This window comes from Phasianus colchicus, chromosome 4, assembly GCF_987193195.1.
Source record: "Phasianus colchicus chromosome 4, bPhaCol1.hap1.1, whole genome shotgun sequence".
Lineage (NCBI taxonomy): Eukaryota > Metazoa > Chordata > Aves > Galliformes > Phasianidae > Phasianus > Phasianus colchicus.
Genome location: NC_143439.1, coordinates 8,138,080 through 8,156,310, shown reverse-complemented (window position 1 = coordinate 8,156,310; position 18,231 = coordinate 8,138,080). Strand labels below are relative to the sequence as shown.

The following is an 18,231-nucleotide window of genomic DNA, read 5'->3' as shown; positions in this document are numbered from 1 at the left end:
GCTAGATTCACTCTGTTCAGTTGGTATTCCAAAAGAACAACCTCAAAAACTGGACTGGCAGCCTGCTCTCACCCATCCCATTCAGTCAAGTATAATGCAGGACATCCTCACTCGTAGGTTTGCCACTGAACAAACTTCTGAAAGCCTAGCCCTCAACAAGACTTGTTCCTCTTGATCTCACAAGCTATTTCAACTTTTTGAATCCAGCAGTCACACTACGCTGGAGTATAATCCCCATTTTCTGAGCTGGTGGTACATAAGAAACAGAGGCAACAGAAGTCTGGTATCTATCTTCACAGTGATCTGACACACAAGGCAAGTACGTCACGCATCTTCCTCTCTTCCTAGTCAACCAGTCATACCTGTCTATTGTTGCAGTAACAGTCCCATGGAAGTATGTTTTATGTGGGTCCAAAGAGCAGGATAAAGAGCCGCGTGGGACTTTACAGGTCTCACACCAGACTCTGGTCTGCTATGCATACCCAAGAGCGGAAACAGTCTCTCACACTGACCTGCCTCCTCTTAGACCTTGAACTTCTATTAGGCAAGTGTTCATGGGTTTGCCAAATTCAGTGAAAGAGAAGGTTTCAAATAAGTAAGGAAGCATGGGGGCATACCTGCTGCTCCTCACACACTGCAATTCCTTTCCCTTCTTTTCACTACAATTACGGGAATCTCAAGTTTTTGGAAATAGTCATAAACCACATCCCTTTAAAGTAGAAAGGACGACTTCATGGAAGCAGGACTAAACAAAAATAATACTCTGCTGAAACAGACAGAGTTGAGACTTGTTTCTTGTTACTCATCTGTTACAGTACATTGTTCCAAGTTCTCTTAAGAAACCATTATTTCACTACATACTTGAAAATTAATGACAGATGATATTATCTGTAATTAGTTAATTCCTGGAGATGTTTATAAGAGACATTAGGTATCTTCATATCCCTTCTTGCATCCTGAGCCAATACATAAATATTTTCCTTTTTCCTGCTTTTCTCAGAACACCTTAGAACTCAGAGTTCAACTGGAGCCAAGAAAATGCTGAAGAGATAAACTGGCCAGACATCTTCACTAATTAAGGGCAATCAACAAAACAATTTCTAAATACACTTTCTATGTTGTTTTGTAGCATACAATTAGAAAAAACATACTTCCAGTGAAATACCAACATACACACAAGATTTGCAATTTGAAGACATGCACATTCAGATGGAGGATAGAATTAACCTTTAAGGCAGAGAAAGGAGAAAAAGACATAAAAAGATCTGTGGCCAATGACTATTAGAAGAAGCACACACCAAGAATTAGACTCATATTCTACAGATGACAGAGTGCTTACAATAGATCAATTCATTTGCAATTAGAAAGATTTAACCCAGTATCCTCTGTTCTGCAAAAACAACTCAATGTTTCTAGGATACACCTTGAATTATAACTGAAACAGAGTTTAAGTGTGACATGAAATCCTGAAACCAGTATGATTAGTCTGGTCTTCCTGAACGTGATGTACTGGAAGTAACATAGAACTGTATTTTCCTTCAGTTTAAGCAACAAAAAAATTCTTCCATCTAGCCCCACTAGTTGATAAGTTCTATTTCCTCACTCTGAAACTTCTGTTGATACCAAGAGCAGGTTGGCTGGTACTTTTCACATGCCTGCTTGCACATAGCTTTCTGCTTGCATCTGGAGGCCTTTTAGCTTGTTCAAGCATGGTCAGATTTGCTCTGTGCCATACTGTTAGAATCATTACTTTGACAAATCAACGAGTCTCCTGAAACAGCATTGTTAGAGGAGCTGTAACAAGAAACATAGCTTAGCAACAAGGAAAAAAATCCCTTTTGTCATGAAATGGTGCTACCAATTCTGCTTCTGTACTTTTTCTTGTATATGTGTATTCTTGCCAGTTATTGCAGAAACTGTGTGAGTTGAACTCTGCAGGAGATGCAGATGGCTGTTTGATTTAGTTATTGGTGAAATAAAAGGAAACTCTGCCCGTGGAAAGAAAAGTGATTTGGTTTTTCTTTTCTTTTTTTCCCCTGAAGATAAAAGTTGCTGTATAAGAAACACCCATATCCATGTTGCATTTTTTGCTTACACAGTCACCAGTGACATAGCAAGCACATGATTGTCAAATCTAGATTAGACATTGTAAATGACCATAGCATTTTCTTCCCGGAGCTAAAGCTATGATGTGATCTACTGCGCTTTTTTTTTTTTTTTTTTTTTTTCCTTTTTTGGCAAGTGCAGAGTTCATTCTCCGGCCACAAAGAAAACAACACAGAGCTATCAAGCAACAGTAATCCTCTTTATTTCAAAACAGATGACTAGCTATTTGCGTGGTTAAAAATACCAGAGTATTCCCTGGGTAATCCGCTAGCCAGTCTGGTCTACTTCTTTTCCCTACAACCCTAGGGCATTCTTGGATTAAAAAAGAAAAAAGATGCCACCCTGACTGACATTCTCTTTAGTACTTTCACAATAGTGAAACACCCAAAACAATCATCTTGATGGTAATAACTCATTCATTATTTTTTTTTTCATTATTCAGGACAAAAACAAACAAAAACCTGCAACAGAAAAAAAACTAGAATTGAGCATTCAATATCAGGAGCTTATTTTTTTTGGCAGTTCAATTTTTGCAGTAGTGTTAAGCTATTCTGACAGAAAGCACAAAAATGAAGGTTTCTGCAAACAAATAGCAAGAAGATATCTGACTCTGAAACTTGAAGAAAGCAGATGAAGCCTCTATAACTATACTCTCTAACTATAGAGAGTCTGTGCCACCCACAAGAGCTGTCCACACACCATACCTCCTAGCAATGCCCTAATCAATGTTTAAATTTCCTGCCTACTAAAGGAAAGCAAGCTTTTATGGACATGGTGGCAGGCACAAGTGCCTTTGTAGCACACAGAGCAAAGATCTGGAACAGAAGTCCAGCTTTCACTGTACTGAATGAGAACTGGTAAGCCTAACTGCAAATAATCAAGTGTTCTGGTTGGGACAGTTTATATAGTCATTGCAGGAAGAGACTGATCAGGACAGGTAAAACAAACACACTCTCCTCTTTGCAGTTTTACAAGTTTTGATGTTGCAAATCAGACTACACAGCAGTTGCATGAGAAAGGAAGATTGGAGGTGTGTTCAGAACTCAGTTTTAGGATTCAAGCCATCAGACAGATAGCTCAAATTAAATGGATTCTCAGGGAAATGACAAAAATACTTTGTCCATCAGTACAACACAAACCCTTATCTTCCCCCATCCCCTCACACTCCAAGAAATACCAAGACAAAAGGAAAAGGAAAAAATTTCAGCCAGACCCAAACGTTTCCGAAGTAAAATGAAAAAGAAAAGCATTCTTTGAAAACTCAAAAGGCACTCACATTAGCTTTCTGAGAAATCTCATGCTTACTAGCAGCATCAGTCTTTTTAAAGAAAGTAAGTATATACAACTTTCATCCCCATTTTAAGACATAACCACCACTGAGAAATTACTGGCAAGCTATCTTTTCTAACACCGCACTAATATAGATCTCTGGTAGCAGCCTTACACAGGCTGTCACTGCAATTCTCTGATGTAGGAGGGAGACAAGTATGTGAGGCAGCACAGACTGGCAGCGCAGGCTATACACACAGTGGTTGCCAAGAAGTGCAGAGCAGAACTGTGCCATTCAGCCAAACATGGAGCCTGGGGAAGCCTAGCAGCGATAAATAGCGACACCAGGTGGGAACAAAGAGAAGAAAAAACAGTTATCCAAGCAAATCATATCAAAATTACCATTTGCCCTCTACGTAGAGTGGCAATTAACATAATAACATCAACATTATGGTTGATACTAGATCACTTCCACAACAATATGAACACCTCCAAAAAAAAAAAAATCAGGCTCATCTCTAGGGAAGAAATATTTTTTCCCCCTCTGGACATATACACTTTTGACTTCACACGGCACAGAAACAATTCCTGCACATTCCCTAGACAATCTTGTTGACAGCAGGGAATAGGCTTGCTCTTCTCTTCTGCTGTCTTACAATCTTTACTTTCTCAGGAGCATACACCTTAATTTTCTGCTCTCCATCTCTTATAGGAACAGACACCCACATTTATCCCATTCAGTAACCACAGTGCTTAAAGATGCTGACACCTGAAACAGAAAATAGTAATGACAAAAGAATTACATAGGTTTACCAGAATAGGAGAGAAATCTCCCCTTCTTTTCCTGCTTTAATACTTCTGGGCTTCAGTAAAATAGTTAAACTGAGAGTGGAACCTCAGAAATTGCAGGAATTCAACCTTAAGTCACAGCTTCACCACTCTGACACATGTTCTGTACTGTGTCGTGTTCTTGTTTGTCCATGTCCCGCTGTATAGCATCTGTGTGTTTCTCTAGCTTAATGTCACCAAATGCTAGTTTACACAGAAGGGCTCGCTAAGGTTCTAGTTAGCTGTATACTGTACAAACACAAATTAGCAGCTTACAGAATTTATTGTGCAGGCTTCAATATCTGAGAATATAAAAACTGTCACTAGTATAATAATATACACTTAGGGAAGAGTGTAAGAACAAACAGTTAAATGAACCCAATACTCCTCCAGCTTCCATCAGCCTGTGGGTTGGGGAATTATCTTCTCTAGTTTTCTCACATGACTTTGAACCTATGCAACATCTTGGCATCTGTAACATTCTTTGGCACTGAACTTTACAGTTGATGCACGCTATGCAACAACTTCTCTCCTTTTGCTTGTTTTGAAATGATTTGTTTTTATGGCCTTCACAGACTGGGAAAGACAAAGATGAATTGGACCACAACTGTATTCTGAATATTTGTCATTTTATAGATCTAATTATATCCCTCCCATCTACAATTTCTCACTGACTGAAGAATCATTATGTCTGTAACCACTTCTCACAAGGAAGTCATTCCGCAACTTCGATCTTCCTTGCTACTGTTTCTGCTCTCAAATTTCTTATAACACAAATGTTGTAGTATTTTATTCTCTGTTCCATCTTCCCTAATACCCATCTGCTTTTTCTGTAGTCACCACAGATCTGACATTTCTGTAGAAATGCTCCTAACTACAGCATAGCTTTCTCACAGCATTACTTTTCTGGTAATAGGTAACTCAGAACTCTCCGTCACATATATACATGAAGAAGCATTTTCCTCTTCTGCGTCATTTCCACCCATCATAGCACTGAACTTCATTTTACATGCAATCACTCAATGTCATGAGATCCTTCTTCAGGTCCTTGTAGTAAGCTCTTGTTTTACTACTCTGCACAGCCATCAGCAAGTTTTGCCACCTTCCTATTTTTACTCTCTTCCCCAGATTGCTTACATTGAATAGTAGAGTCCTTATGGAAGATTTCAGTGTAATTTGCCTGGTGAAAATCCCACAACTGAGAAAACTGGTTATTTGTTCCTACCTTCTGATTACTGTCTTTTCATCTGTACTTAGGATATTTTGGCTTCTTTAAGCGGGGGGAAGAGGGAGGAAAGAAGGGGATTTGAGTGCCTTTTAAAGTCAGAATGAATTACATCACCTTTATCAAGTACACAAAAGTCATTCCTTCAGGGAACTACAACAGAGTTGTGAGACATGACTCCCTTGCAGAAGCTACACAGTCTCTTCCTGATTACATTTATCTACAGCTTTGCTTCCCCACAGAGACATTAGACTTACCAGTCAGGAATTTTCCACATCTTGCCCAAAGTCTTTTCAAAAACTGGTGACATATTTGCTACCCTCTGTGGTACTGAGGCATTTTTAAGTGAAAGCTTGTATAACACAAGCAATGGCTCAGCAATATCTAAATGTAACTTCAACCGTTCATTCATCTCTCTTTCACACATCACCTTTTTCAAAATGCCACAGTAACCTTCACTTCGCATCTCTCTAAGGAATAGACCAAATTTATATTACCAACTATTTCATTTAAGAGCTTCTAATTTGTTTTTAGGTTTGTTTTTAATTGGTTTGGAAAAAGATCTCCAAGAAGTGTTTGCTAACACAAGTTTGCCCTGTGCAAAGCAGTGAATTACAAAAGAAAAACAATTAGGAATAATCAGATATGATCAGCTATAAATTGCAGGTCTCTCCTGATTTTAATTATAGTTTAGATTTTGTTAAGAGAATTTGAGGGAGGAAGAAGGGAAAATTTTCACTGGCATAACTTTTATTCATGCTGAGGCATCAAACTCTGATCCTGTGCACTCAAAAGCCCCTCTCCTTTCACTAATTCTCAGCTTTGCATATAATATAAACAAAAATGAAAAAAAGATTTGCTTGCACACAAACTTCTTACAAGACAGCACACAGAACCAACAGATTTACAGTTATGCAACAGAAGTACACTACTACACTAGGTTAAATGATTTGGCTCTTCTGTGGTATCATAAATAATACCTATTGAGTAATTCAATTACCTGAATGCCAAAAATACCGAACAATTTAGAAACAGGAATTTTCAAGAGACAAGTTACAGAAGATAGACAGAAATCAGTCATAACCATCTTTCAGATTCTTCTGTAGCATAGCTTCATTTGAAATATGTTTAATATTTTGAAGTCAAACTTTAAAGTATGATAGAAAACTATAATTATTAAGTTAATGCTACATTTAAAGTGACCCAATTTGTTTCACTAGGCTACCTCCAAGAAAATCAGTACAAGAAATGCTTCCTATTAAAGTTCCACAGTTCTTTCACAGCAGATTTAGGACCCAGTGCAGTGGAAATGTGCCAGAAATCTGGTCTTCAGTGTTGTTAAAGACAATACAGCAGCTCAAAAGAATTTAGATATATAAGCTGTTATGTATCCCAGCCAAATGTTAAGTCAAATAACTATCTTCTGCTAATAATCCAGAACAGTTCCAGCAAGAACTTGTTCTTGGGACATGTGCACAGTGGAGCACATTGATCACTGCCTGCACCACAGCGAATGGCTGTGATCCACATTTGGTATGAACACATGCAGATGATATCCATGTAGCTCATGGAATTCTTAAATGTTTTACTCCCTTATGTAACCTTTGCCAACTAACCTACCTCTAGAGTGTCTTGTTGTAACAGTTTGACCCACACAGCTTTTCCAGCTACGTGTTTTCAGATTTCCTCTCCCCAGGCATCCTCCTGGGAGTCTATTTGTCCAAGATATAACTTATGCTGCCAGTACAAAACCTCAATAGTATCCTGAGGAAAGGAAAAGAGAACTGCGCTACCTTGAAAAGACAGGAAAGTTCACATTTCACAGGCCTAAGAAAGCTGTTTCCTTCCTTACTGTAAAGCACCCTACTTAAAAACTACCATCTTATAGAATGTATCAGTTATCAAACTAAAAACGTTTTCTAAAGTATAAATACTGCACAAGGCCACTTTAAATGATAACAAATTTTATTAACCCAGTCTATTAATATAACTTCATTATGTAAGAAATTTCCTATAGAGATTTTAATCAATAAGTATAATAGAAAGTTATGTCCTAGTATTAAGTGATCACTATATAAAGTCTGTTTCTATAAATATACAAGAACAGAAACAGTTGTAGAGACACGTTTTTTCATACTTATTCAAATACATTGTTTTTTTTTCTTTAAGGCAAATATTCAATTACTTTTATGATTCACAAGTGAGAATGGACATAAATTATCCTAGGACACTCCACAAATTAATCACTTTTTTTCAGATTCAGCATGTAACTGTGAAGTTTAGGATCTGAGTATTATCTCCCTAACTTGAATGTCCACTGTTGGATGATCCCAATCTGCTCTATGCTCCAGCCATCTCTTTCCAGCCTCCCACTCATCAGTATTTCACAGCATAAGACAACAGCAACAAGTCTTTTCCTAATTCATCAGTTTTTGAGGTCATGTTCTTTTGTGTAGAAATGTTAGAAACGCAAACAGAACCTCTTTAGAAAGGTCTCCCTATGGTAAAGTCTCCCATAGGCCCATCTCTCATGTCCTTTGTCCTCCGATAACAACTGAAAGCAGGCTTGTGGCTCTCCAGTAGCTACTTAACATATAATCAAATATCCTATCCTGGCAAACATATAACTACCTCCTTTGCCTGTGAACTGCCAGATACAAAGCTAAAGAATCCTGACATTTTACAGGGCAGAGATGCTAAAGTACTTTCCTTTAAAATAGTAAATTCATACTGACAGTATCCTATAATCGGAAGTTTTGTGAAATGAAACTCAAGGAAGCTTAAGCATGTTCATTTTAATAAAGTTTGTGGGGCTCACTTCTTCATCTATTCTGCTAATTTATATGCAACTTATATCATTCTTCACACATAAAAACAATCTTCGGAGGAAAAAATAAACCTTCCAAGTTGCCATTTGTTATTTTTCAGTTTCCTAAACTTCAAAACATAAACCTTTTCAATCCAAGAGCACAGAATTCTCTCAGACAGCAAAAAGGCAGTTAGATGTTAAAACTAATCCAGTAAAGAGGTTCAAATGTACTATGAGAGCCTCTCCAATGCAAACAGAAATGCTAAGTTGATCTTGAGAATCTTACTATTCTGTTTTGCAATAAGCCACACTACTAATGCTGCTCCTTATGTTACCCTCAAGCATATCAGCTTCCAAGAGAGGTTTTCTGAATCGTTGACTCACATGCTTGGAATATCCCATTGCCTTTCAGTCTTGCATTGCCTTAGTCCCTCTAGTCTATGTTTCATATGAACCTGTCCATTGAACTGATATGACAAATTCAAAGCTTTCCTATGCAAAACCAACCACACCTCTCCTACCATCACACAGGCCTGACTCACCTTACACCTTGATGTTAACTGATATAGCAGTCTGGACAGAGAGTATCCCCGTGGAATTCTACGATCTGATCTTAGAGCAATCTCATATCTTCCAGCCAGTCCCTGTAATTTTTCTGTGGCTAGAAGAATGTTAATTCTTGCTAATCTGACCATTGACCTGGAACAATTAGATAAGAGAAAGAAAGAGCAGGAGAGGAAGTAGAAAAGCAGGACAAAGGAGGGAGGGAAGAATATGGAAGAATTAGAATACAAGAGGCAGATTCACTAGGAGAAGATTAACAGTTGCTCTGTTAATTCAATGAAAGTCAACTCATAACTCCTGTTAGGTTTTCGGATTAGCTGAGGACAAACTGTTCCCAACTCCATCATTAATCACAGCATAGACAGTTCATCTAAAGGAAAAACTCATTCTCACCATAGACAGGGAGTCTTGATCTGAAGAGCACCTAATAGACCCCAGAAGCAGCATAAATTGTTCCTATATGTGATAAACTATGTGAAAAGAAGCATGGTAGGTTCACCTTTATGAAGGTGAACACTCGCAGCAGAGTAACTGTCCATCTGCTCTGTCAATACTACCTATGTTTCAATTGCATACAAGGATGCTAAAGCTGTTTAATATCAGGCAATGTAAAGCTTACTTAATTTAACACTGGCTACAAAAAGCAGCAAGATACTTTTACAAATGGTAAACACATTGGGATGCATTTCAAGGAAAAACAAAGTCATGGTTAATAGACTAATTGTGGTGTGTCTAGTCAAGTATTAGCATCTTCCCCTTTCACTTGAGTTTTAAACACAGAACACTGATTTTTATTAACCTCTCTTCAGTCTGATTAGAGTAACTTCTCCTCAGAGCGTTCACCATTTGGAATTATTGACTCCTATTGGCTAGTCAAAAATTATCATTTCCCTAAATTCTCATTTAAGTTACACAAAAGAATGAAACGAAATGTTTTGTGAATATTCCTTTTCAAGCAGAGATATTATCAGCTGTATAGATACATTTCTGGAAAAGAATGAAAGGAATTAGAAACAATCAGGGACTAATTGTGCCTCTAGGAGTAAAAGAAAATGGAGTACTGGAAGCAATAGAACACAAATACACAGAGTGCATTACTGCAGCAAAGAGAAAGGCAGCCAACACAGAATAAATTAGAGCCATCAAATCAGTTAGAGGAAATTGAAAGGGTTTTAACAAATCATGGAAAGAATAAAACTGGAGACAACGAAGGACTTTTAATAAATGAGGAGGCTGCTGAAATTAATGAGGCGCATCTAACGGCTGAGATACCACATTGCTTTATAAAAATCTCTTCTGTGAGGCAAGTCATCAAGAGGTACTGACTGCAGGTGAGGGGAGTTTTAAATGCAACCACATGTAAATAAGAACAAAACTATAGGAGAAATAAAAAGCAAATAATACAAGAATTTAATTTGTCTTTGTCAAAACGGTGATTATTATCAGTAAGCCCAGCTCCAGTTACAACTGAATAATGGAACTGAATCATTCCCTATGTAGGAGGTAAAGTAAGCTGACAACTAGAAACATCACAGATATAGATGACTGGATACAGCTTATAATCACTCTGAACGTAGCTTTTAAAAAAGGGAAGGTAAATCAGGAAGAGGAACTTCTGAAAGTTATGTAATGAAATACTTTGGGCTTTCAGTTTGTTTGTACATCATAATATTGCGTGAAGTTGCTGTAAATCAGCAGTCTAGACAAGGAAAATAAAAAGAACAATAGCAATGTTCATAAGGGATTTGCCTGACTGTTTCACCTTTCAAAAGTCAATCAACGGAAAGCAAGAAAGGAATATTGATAAAAGCTTCTGCTTATTGAGCTGAGGACATCTATCAAGAAATACAAGTGTTAAATCTACACTTAAATACTTGCTTTATTATAGGAAGCATTAACCTGACGTTCGTGACAATCATGACTTATTCTCCACATCTTGCATTTAATGAGTTGCCAAGTAAAAAAGAAAACTAACAATTGATAAACTACCGGAAGAAAATTAATTAGGAAATACTGGTAACAATAGAAAAAAACAAAAATACCAAGGCAGAAGACAAACAGCACAAAGGCAGGAGGGAGAAATAGAAAAATCCAGAAAGGAAATTTCAAGTATCTTCCAGATGAACTACTGCTGAGCAAAACTTAAAGGTGAGTAGAAGATACTAAAAGTGTCCCTAACAACCCTTTCAGTATCCTTCAACCTGACTTCACTATTTAAAAATCCTTCAGATCTGATCCAGGTATTCCAGTCCTAGCACTGATAGTTTGGGTCAGTTGGTAAGCCTGCCTAAGGTTTCTACAGTAGATTGGCAGAGCAAAGAGTGAAATGCAGGTAAGAAGGCAGCAGTGAATATAAGTAGATCTTGTCACTGATTCACATACACATTATTATCTTAGTCAAATTACATTCTGTGAATTTCCTCACATGTGGAATGAGAAAGAGGTATAGTAATACAAGAAGGGCTTTCAGAGATAGTTTGAGAATTGGTACATATAGAACACTTGAACACTGTCTTAGCAGTAGTATATAGACCTAAAGACCTGTAACCGTTTGCCCAGACTGTAACACAAACTGCTTCCAGTATGGGGATTCTCGTTTGGACTTGGCTGCCTGTTTAACCATTGTCACTAATACACTACCCAAGTCTCTTTATTTATTCACCAGTGTTCAGGGAGAAGATTGAAATTAACACAGTTAAAATATTATCCTTTTGTTTTAGTTCATATAAATTATGCCATATTTCTTCCCTCCCTGATGTGATTTGTTTCAGGAACCAAACAAAAAAAGCAGCTTTCAGATCTTCTGCAGCCACAAACACAGCACCTCCCCTAAGCAGCAACACAGCAAAAAAAAGTGCATTTCAACCTCAGAATAGCAAGAAAACAAGCAAAGGTGAACATGACCTATTTACTCAGTGAAAATTATATTACATTACTCATAATCCCCATTAATACTTACAGAAAATCAAAGACCTCTTTTCCTCTACAGCTCCAGTAATATGCGGAAAAACAACATTTTTATCTTAGTACCAAAGAAAACCACTCCTGCCTGATGCTTTTATTTTACTGAGAAATATTTTGGAGGTATTTATGCAAAAATTCCCTCTGCTTTATAGAGAGGTTATACAAAACAAACACTCATGACTTGTTTAACAGGTTTACATCTGAGGAACATCAGGGCTAATACATGGCTGTGTAATTCTTCACTGCATGATCTTGACCAAAGCAGGGTCTAACACCAAAGCAGGCCTTTCACTGAGCAGAAGATTGGACCAAATACCCTCCAAATATTTCTTCCTATCTAATACTGTTCAACAATTACGATTGCTTCAACTCTCAGCTTCCTAACCTGAGCACAAAAATCATTATACAGGTTTCTAGCCCCAGACACAGTGTAATGCTAGGCTCTGCACAAAGTCAGCAGCTAAACAGTAAATTTAGTAGGACATTGTATTTCAAACAGCAGAAGTCTAGCCCCTCACATTTAAGAAACACATCATCCAGGGAACAACAACTGAAAACCACTACAATTTTTACAGTAGGCATTAATAAATTGTTATCCTCCACAGCGCAGAACATCCAGTTGTTCTCATTTAGAAAAACCCACCGACTTCACAACATGTAAATAGGAGAATCCAATATGCAAAAAGAGGGAGTTCTTCAACAATAAGAATACAATACACAAGTTTAAGCTGTAATTTTCACAGAAAATTTATAACTTCTTCACAAGCTCTGAAAAGGGGGAAACCTACCCATGCTGCAATTTTGTTTGGATGACAGCCAGCATCCAGGCAAAAAGGTTTGCTTTCCCTCCTCTGAGAAAACAACTTGAAAGCACCGAAAATATTAGTTGAGATGCAGGATGGAATGGATCTATTTTAAAGTAAAGAGACAAATGACCTTGTACTAGATGTCTTGACTGAAAGATTTCAATACCTTCATAGGCAACCAGCAATGTTATAAAATCTCAAAAATGAATTGACCTGAAATTTAATTAAAACTTTGCAAGTCAGTACACAGGATGGCTGATATTCGTGTCTTTATGATAAAACATTGCTTTAAGTGGTTTTTATTCCAGCTGTAAAATCATGATTTTTTTTTTTCCAAAGCCAGCCTCCACCAGTTACCTAACATGTCTTTCACTTCCTTTTGTGTTTTTTTTTTTTTTTAATTTAGCTGTGTTTTCATAATTCTCATTTGCCTTTTAGCAAGGACAACATATCAGAAGAGTCGCCAAATGTCAGGGGTTTTGCTGATCATGCTTAGCATCAACATTCCCTTATTGCTGCTTTCGCTGCAACATTTGCAAGAGGTACTCAAATCCCTACAACTGTAGATTTTTATTGTATCAGTTGCCCTACCTGCATCCAAAGACGCTTTATAAAACTCAATGAGAACTGCCATTTCTAGCTGCTAACTACAATACATTTCCTAGGAACCAGATAGTTGCTTCTTTAACTGATTTGCATCTTTACTTTTTTAAAACCCATTCATTTCAAAATGGAGGAGCAGCAAAGCAAGGGACAGCCTGCTTGGATGTAATAGCAGTAGGTGCAAACAAGAAGGGAAAGCAAGGCCTACCTTAGAAATGCCAGTGTGGTACTTGGGTAGGCAGAGGTCTCCAGACAATACACTCAGCTCCACTGCCAACGCTTACGTGAGGTCTGGGAAGGGGTGGATCCTGACCCCACCCCCTCTGCTCACTCAGGTACATTGCACACACCTGAGCTCCCCTGGGTTGGCCCCGCCTTCCCTCCAGGTGCTCCATCACTGGTTCAAGATGTGACCTAGTTATTTTCCAGGCACTGCTATTTTAATAGTGCTTGCTTCTTCTCTTGTATTTTCTCTTAGGGGTCCAAAAGTTGCTTAACCACAAAGCTAAACCACAAAACCCACTTCCGATAAAATGAAAATGAAGTTCAGGACCTGTGGAGTATGTCCCCATTTACAGCTGAAAATGAATTGCGGGTCATCATGCCTTTTAGTGATGATCTTTTGAACTGGAGTGCATTTGATTAAGCAGTTACCATCACCTACCATTTCCTGTCTATAAGATATCTCACCCTGCCTCATCCCCCCATAGCAATCCAAACAAGAAAATCCCCAATACTATTCAAACGTCACAGTTTAGAGCCTGCTGCTGTTGATAAATTCACCAACAAAGACAATGGCACAGCTAGTACCTTCCGGACAGAGCAGAGGAAGCAAAGGAGCCAACAGGAGAGAGAACTTTCTCCAGAGACACGGGGAAGTAGAAGCTTAAATTGCCAGAGGCAGAACTGATAGAACTGATACATCCCAAGTTTCCAAAAAGCATAGATGGGCTCGTTTTGCTTTGGGAAGGGAAACAAGGCACAGATCTTTCTCACGCAACATGCCTCTACCATCTTTGCAGAAGCAGCTGCCTTGTGCTATTGCCTATATGCTGCTGCTCAAGAGGAACCACTGACACACTTTGTGCATTTATTCACTTTCAGCTTTCCATCAGACAAAAATTAACCCAAGGAGCAACAGGCTGCAAGGCTAAGCTCACATGCTTGTAAGACTTAACCATCAGAGACCGTTCTTGTTTTAAACTGTTCTTCAGAGCTACAGTTCTGACCTTCCAAGGAGAAGCTTACACTTCTTTCATTCCTGGAATTCATTCAAATGAGAAAATTAAAAGGAAAAAAATTATGGTGGGAACAAGCTCTCTGTAGTAGATGTTATGAAACCTCTTTCTGCAAATACTCACAACCAAATGAGGACCTCTCCTTGCACTAACTGCTTTGTAACATCTGGCTCAAGTATCTAAACATAGCCCAGACACAGAACATAAACTACAGTTAATGTGTCCTGGGTTTACTCAACAGCAACAATGGTGGCCAAAATCGTATACAGGAATCTATAATGCTATATAACATGATAGAAAGTGCTGCAGTGACAGCAGAATAGCAAAGTCCAAATGCAACAGGTGAGGGCACAGAAACAAAAGAAAGAAACTGCTTACCTTCAGAAGGCCTCAGGTATGCAGTGATCTCCAACAAAACATAGCCTTGCTTCCACTGCCAACCTTTAAATGAGGTCTGGGAAGGGGTGGATCCACCCCTTCAACTCATTCATGTAGATTGCATGCACCTGAGCTTCTCTGGGTTGGCCCTGCCTTCCCACCAGGTGCTTAATCACCAATTCAAGTCGTGCTTTAGAATTTCAACTACAGAGATCTGTGCCACTTTTTTCCAAGATATTCACTTTCCATTAAAAACAGTACCAATCTGTTACTGTTTAGTTACAGGCTTGTATCATCCCAAATGCTTCAAGTTCTGGGGGCTAGGATGTCTTTTGCTTCATGTTCTACATTATTCTTTTTCAGAACTACAATTTAGTTTACCTCAGGTTTTTTGTTCTATTTTCCTGTCTCAGTTATAACAAAGCATTGTGACACATTCAACAGCAACAGTGAAGTACTCGACACCTGCAGTAAAATATTAGTGCTTGAGATGTCTGAAGTTCATGGTTCCCATTCTTCACATTCATTATTATATTTGGGCATACATTATTCATAAAAATACTGCAAAACTAACACACTCTTAACAGTTTGAACCTGTAAAATAGCTCTACTGTAATGACTAGAATCCACAGTAGTCTCAAGAAGAGCTTCACCTTGACATGTAGCTTTCTCCCCAGTAGTGCAAATTGTTAACTTTTTTTTGGTAACAATGCTTAACCACTATTTTCATTCAGTGGTTCAACTACCTTGCTGTACGAGATATGATTTCTAAATAAAGATGAACTCGGGGGGTTTATTTTCTTGTTGGTCTGCTTCCACTGTAAATAGTTCACAGTACGTAAAACTGTGAACATGAAAGGGAGCTGGGAGAAAGGCAATACAATTGATTTCTAACTCCAGGAGTTTTGTCACATGATATTGCTATACTTATCCTTTTTTCTTAAGGTGATGCCCTTTCTACTTCCTTTCTTATGCTTAGGCTGTTCTAAAAGTAAACTCTGTAGGTACTGTACATCATGTTTGGAAAATACCTATTACAGCTCATTACTCACAGCATAATTGCACAGTGTTATAGCAAGAGAAAATCACCTGATGTCTTCCAAGTACTATTTTTCTGAGTTGTACAAAGAAATATATCTACGTTAATCAAGTTTAGAAAGCTATGTTGATGCCTGCATAGCCAAATATCCTTTTCACACACCTCTTTCTGGAGGAATGAGCACAATCAACAGACTGGCACAAAACAGAGCAGCACATAGCCTGAGATATAGCTACCAAGAGCCGTGCAGCTGCTTAACAGAAATCTGTAAGCTTCAGGTGCCTACAACAGCGAAGAGTCTCTTCCTAGATCCCAGTTAGAGAACATCCAATACCTTGTTGTGAACCAGTTTAGTTCACAACAGGACTGATACCAGGCACGTCAGCAATAGCTCAAATTACTCCTCAGTGATGGAAATACAATGAAACAGTAGTCAAGGAATCTGTTATAAAAGCAATCATGTAGACATCATGTTGTTGTTTTTGCTCCCATTCCTCTCCCCTTCACCCATACTACTAGAGGAAAGAATGGTGATCCAGCATGAGAGATTTAAGATTCCCTTTTGTTACTTTTAAATGCCCTAGGCAGAAAACATGTTCCTTTGCTTACAAAAAGCAACAAGAGGAAGAAGAAACCAAGCTTTATAACATGATGAAAACACACAATCAACTAAAGAACTAACATGCATTTCATTCACTAGTCTCAGAAATTAAGTTCTGTTCACATGTGTTCCTTGAATGTAACAACACTAAAATTTACTTCCTGCAGGCATCATTTTGGAAATTTTTACATTTATTAAATAAACATATTTAGAAATTTTCACATCATTTTATAAAGTTTTACGTTTATTAAATAAATAACTCCGAACTCTCCACATCCTCAGATTATCCACAAGATGGCAGTGCTTGCATCATACGGATGAATCTGACCGAAATGACTGTCAGTACAACCTGTCTTTTCCTGACTGCGCATGCAGCTCTCAAATGGTTTTTTCCTCATATCCAGGCAAAATCCTCGCCATTTTTCAACTGGCTCAGCATTATTTAACACGCTGTAATAACGCATTTTATGGACTAACAGTCAAATGACAGCAAGCTTGGAGAAACTGCTGCAGTGTTGAACTCCTCTATGAGTGTATTGGCCTCTGAATCTGATTACAAAATACGTAAAGAATTACAGGCTTCAGCTCTGGTGCAAAGAGTAATGCAAGGACTGCTAAATGGGTTGGTTTATCTCCTCCAGACAGCTGGCCAGGTGTCCAAGAACCACTCAATATCTTAGTCCAAAATGGGGATGAACTGTAATAATAAAGTTATCACGCTGCATATGCCCATGCAGCAAAATAAAGTCAGAATTGTGCAGGTGTTACAATGCACGTACTAGTTTTATATAGCTATTACAGTGAACAGCAGTAATGAATACAAAATAGCATGCGCTTTCAACTTAAGTGTGAACTCCTTACACATCCTTAGTTTCTATTCATCTTGCTCCTGTCACTCATGTTAATATTAAATGTATACAGAACTCCTGCACAGCCTACAGCTGTATTTGCATTTAGCTGCACAGATTTTCACTACTCAGATTAAATGTTGTTTTACCTAACAAGCAAGGAACCATCATTGTTTCAGACATGAGAGCAAAACATGAAGAATATTTCTGCTATTCTGAAACTATCACTACTGTGAAGATAGATAGGTAGGTAACAGAAAATAAAATCTAATGCTACCATTTTCAACCCTAACTTTTCAAAGACCTCCCTTTGAAAAAAGTATCAGTCAAGCAGGAATCAGATCACCACCTTTTATCTGCAAAAGTTTTCACATAAGACATACCCTACAACATACCCTAGCCAACAATATCCCATTATCCTGGCTTCAGCCACAACACATTCTTAAAATAGACATTTAAAGGCCAAACTATATTATCTACAATTTAGGAGGTTATTAAGTCTCTGAGAATTTCCTGTTCTACAGTAGATGAGCATCAGAGGAATAAAAATTCTATCGTGTCCACAGCACAATTCTTTTCCTGCTATTCAAAACAACACAAGCAAGCCAGCATGCTATATAATTATTCCATTTTAAATATATATGATAAACCCAAACTATAAATATTTTCATAATATGGTAACAGCAGATTCTCATGATTAATTTGCTAGTAAAAGACCAGACAATAGAACAGAAAACCAGATGGAATATCCTTCAACATATGTAGGTTTTTACACCAATTGAATATATGCCATATCCTAGCTGGTACAAACCTAGCTCATGTTCATCCATAAATCTGCATATGAAAGGCTGAAACAATGAAATAGGGCAGTTACTGCATTTGGATTTGGACTTTGAATGAACTTGTATGCTTTTACTCTTTTCACCCCTGTATGTCTTGCTAAATTAGAATTC

At 37.9% G+C, this 18,231-nt stretch overlaps 1 protein-coding gene across 5 annotated transcripts in view; it reads right to left on the bottom strand.

The window, feature by feature from the left end:
- IQCM (IQ motif containing M) overlaps positions 1-18,231 on the bottom strand; it is a 176,195-nt gene that overhangs the window by 152,776 nt on the left and 5,188 nt on the right. Inside the window, exon 1 of one of the 5 annotated variants that reach the window (XM_090138544.1) lies at positions 14,791-14,846. The exons of the other annotated variants lie outside the window; for them this stretch is intronic. The gene's annotated coding sequence lies outside the window, so the exon portion shown is untranslated. Of the gene's footprint in view, positions 1-14,790; positions 14,847-18,231 lie in introns of those variants that run through there. 5 annotated transcript variants of the gene reach the window in all.